Below are 4,455 nucleotides of genomic sequence, written 5' to 3'. Positions count from 1 at the left end.
TAACAAACAGTTGTTGAAGTTTCTAACTATAAATAGTGGATTTGTCTGTTTCTCCATTCAGCTTGGACTTGGGCACATTTAGGACTGTTACATCTTCTTGGAGAATTGATCCCTTTATCATTACAGAGTGCCTCTCAATCCCAGAAAATTTTCCTCATTCTGAAGTCTGTTTGTCTGAAATTAATATGGCTCCTCCAGTATTCTTTTGATTAGTGTTAGAATGATTTATCCATCTCTATTTTTATCTTTCTTTCTTTTTCTATTCCTTTATTTTTAATCTATCTGTCTTTATAATAAGAATGGTTTTCTTGTAGATAGTATATAGTCTTGCTTTCCTTATCCACTCTGAGAGTGTCTTTTTTTTTTTTTTTCTTTGAGACAGGGTCTTGCTCTGTCACCCAGACTGGAGTGCAGTGGCATGATCACTGCTTACTGCAGCCTTAACCTCCTGGGATAAAGTGATCCTCTCACCTCAGCCTCCTGAGTAAGCTGAGACTACAGACACATGCCACCATGCCTGGCTAATTTTGTTTATTTTTTGTAGAGATGGAGTCTTGCCATGTTGCCCAGGTGGTCTTGAACTCCTGGGCTCAGGCAGTCTGCCTACTTTGCCCTCCCAAAGTGCTGGAATTACAGGCTTTAGCCACTGTGCTCAGCCTCTGTCTTTTAACTGGTATATTTACTGATATAGTTGGATGAATATCAACTATTTGCAACTATTTTCTATTTATTGCCAGAGGCTTCTCTTTCTGCCTTCTCTGGTTTCAATCGAGCATTTTATATGATTTCATTTTATCTGCTCTCTTAGTTTATCAATTATATTTCTTAAAATTTTTTAAGTATTTTCCTTAGTTTCAGTATGAATTTTTGACTAATCTAAGTCTATCTTCAAATAACACTATACCATTTCACATGTAGTGCAGATACTCTCTTTAGGCTATAATCTTAAGCAAGTCTGAAGGGTTTTAGAGATAAATGTGTGGAGGACGGAATAATCTACCTTATCTTTCATGGGTGGAAAAAGAGGTTAAGGAGTCCCAGACTGCCTACTTCTCCCTGTATCACCTAAACGTTTGTTTTTATCACTTTTTGATGCTATGTGATTTGGTGCACAGATACATGTAACTCATATCTTTATTATGCATAAATCCTTTATCATTATAAAGTGCTTTAAAAATCTTGTTAATGTTTTTTGCTCTTAACTCTGATATTAAGATCATATCCCCAGCATTTTTACAGTTAGACTTTTCAGACACACTCTTGCTATCCTTTTATTTTTAATTTTTTTGAATTTTGAGCACACATATTTGACTATGGACAAAGAATTCCACCTCTGCCTATATGCTCTATAATGCACTCTACATCTGAAATCACACTTTTCTTGTGCAGAGATGCATTCTTATGCATATGATCTTTACCAGAGAAGTTTCCAAATTTATTTGTGATGCATGAGAATGTGTATTCAAAGGTAATATAGTACTGGAGTTATCTTCAGGGATATCATACTCCTGTTGACTCAGCCCCTACCTCGCCACTAAAGATTTGTTTTTAAATGAACAAAGCAATAGACAATAGAAAATCTCTTTTAGGTGTGCCCAAAACAGAGCTTTCCTTTGCAATCCAATTTGAAGGTTTTTAAAAAAGTGTATTTAGCTATTTCACATTAATTCCAAGACAAATGTTTGGTTTTTGTCATAAAATTTCAAGTTATATTTTTTATTTTTGCAATTTGTAAGCTCTTTGTTTTTTTGTGTTTCCTGTGCCAACACTAAAGAATTTGTATTTGTGTATGAATGATTTCATTTATAATTATGTTATTTATAACACCCTATTCCCCTGCATTTCTTGAGATAAGGCCAATTAATTTCCTACAATGAGCAGCAATAAAATTAGCATCTTTGTTCTTCCACCTCCCTCCTGGTGTTAGTTTGTAAGGGGTGCTATAACAAAGTACCTAGATGTGGGTGGTTTAAGCAACAGAAATTATTATCTGACAGTTCTGGAGACTAGAAGTTCAAGATCAAGTGTCAGCAGGGTTAGTTTCTCCTGAGGGCTGGGAGGGAAGGACCTGTTCCATGTCACTCTCTTAGCTTCTGGTGGTCTCAGGTATTCCGTGGCTTGCAGATGGCATTCTCCCTGTGTCTCCACATTGTCTTCACCCTGCATGTGGCTGTCTCTGAGTCCAAATTTCCACCTTTTTTTTTTTTATAAGAGGGCAGTCACACTGGATTAGGGCCCACCCTAATAACCTCATCAGCTTAACCATGTGGAAACACCCTATTTCTAAATAAGGCTACATTCATAGGCTCTGGGGGTTAGGATTTCAACATCTTTTTTGGAGGAACACAATTCAAACTATAATACTCTTCTACTGCTAGATTTTAGCCATATTGCTCACTTCCTAGTGTTTACCTTTGAACTAGTAAATGTACTATGGTTTTATTATTAATTTATTATTTTTAAGTTATATTTTTTACTTTTGACTCTAAATGATGGAGAAATCAAATTACTTACTACTTTCTATCTTCTCTCTTGGTCGCCACTCAATTTTTGCTGATTATATCGTTTATACACTGTAGAGCTTCATAACATTCACATTTTACTCTATTATTTCCACGTTTGTTCGGCTTTGCTTGCCTTTCTCATTCCTGCCTTCTTTTTCAGTTTCCTCAGTCTATTCTTTCCCTCATTTTTTTCATTTCTCTGATATTTTTATTTCTGCTTCTTTCTGAGCTCTCTCGAGTTTTTGTATTTCTGCTTTTTAGTTTTCTTCTACAGTGATAATTGTTTCATTAAATTTTTATAATTCATGACAAAATATTTGGCCTAAATTTTCATCTGCTCTACACAGGGATATTTTTCTGGTGTTTTTTGACTCATTCTTTTTCTGCTCCTTTTCTCAATTTTTTTTTTCCTCTTGTATTTCTGGACAGCTCCTGTGTTGGTTCTATTTTGAATACTTGTTTTTTTGAGACTGAATCTCGCTCTGTTGCCCAGGCTGGAGTGCAGTGGTGTGATCTTGGCTCACTGCAACCTCCGCCTCCTGGGTTCAAGCGATTCTCCTGCCTCAGCCTCCCAAGTAGCTGGAATTACAGGCATGCGCCATCACACCTGGATAATTGTTGTGTTTTTAGTAGAGATGGGGTTTTACCATGTTGGCCAAGCTGGTCTCAAACTCCTGACCTTAAGCGATCCACCCACCTCTGCCTCCCAAAGTGCTGGGATTACAGGCGTGAGCCACTGTGCCCAGCCCTTGAATACTTAGTTTTAAATAAATACAGTGTTTACTGTATCAGCGATTCATGGTAAGTCAATGTGGAGAAGGTGCAAGAATGTGTTTCAAGCTAGGGAAATTTTAAGAAACAATTCTCAGGTTTATATGGGAGTTTATTTAGCCTTCCCCACACCCAACCAGATAAAATCTGTTCACAACGTAAATTGTCTCTTTTCTTAATACCCCATGGACAGATGATGAGAAGGAGGAGAAGAGGAAGAGAATGTGGAGGAAGTGAATATGGCTGCATCAAGGAATTCTTCTTTTAAACCTACATAATTTTTAAAAATCAACCTGTGCATCCCAACTCCCATTGGTGCAAACAAGTGATTGATTTTGTACTTCAGTGCATGCCCTTAACCTTGGTGAAATGTCTTTGCCACTTCTTTCTGAGATGTACAATCCTGAGTGATTGCTCCCTCTCTGAATTTTTTTGAATCCCTGCTTAATCTTCTCTACTTTTGGCATTCTTTTGCATACTTTGAAGTTCAAGGTTTTAACTGTTAAGTATTATGTTTGTATTTGCGTTTCTCCTTCTCCTTGCTATTTTTGGATAATTTTCTAAGAGGCAATAGAGAAATTCTGCTTTTATACCACCATATTTAATTGAAAAGATGGAATCTGCATTTTTAAGGTTTCAGTGTGATAGATGACCTCAAGTTCTTTGATGTTCTTTCCATCGAGAGGTGGGGTCTACCTCCACTTCCCCTTGAATCTGGACTTGCTTCAGCCACTCACTTATATAACTAATAGAAGGTGGCAGAAATGACAGAGCATGACTTTTGAGTTAAGTCAGAGAGGCCGTGCGGCTACTGCATTATTTGCCGGTACACTTGCCCTTGGAGCCCTGAGCCATCATGTAAGAAGGCTGCCATGCTGTGAGAATGCCTAGGCCACATGGAGAGGCCACATGAAAAAGCTTGGTTGATAATCCCAGTTAAGCCCAGCATTTGAGTCATCCTTGCCCAGGTACCAGACATGTCAGTGAAGAAGACTTCATCCGCAGACATTTGAGACATCCCCAACTGCTTAAACCTTTCCAGTGGCGTCCCCTAGACATTGTGAAGCAGAGACATGCTATCCTCACTGCGCTCTGTCGGAATTCTTGACCCATAGAATCCTTAGACATAATAAAATGGCTGTTTTATGGCATTCGTGTGAGGGAGGATTATTATACAGCA

This window comes from Nomascus leucogenys, chromosome 23, assembly GCF_006542625.1.
Source record: "Nomascus leucogenys isolate Asia chromosome 23, Asia_NLE_v1, whole genome shotgun sequence".
Lineage (NCBI taxonomy): Eukaryota > Metazoa > Chordata > Mammalia > Primates > Hylobatidae > Nomascus > Nomascus leucogenys.
This window is presented reverse-complemented; position numbering follows the sequence as displayed.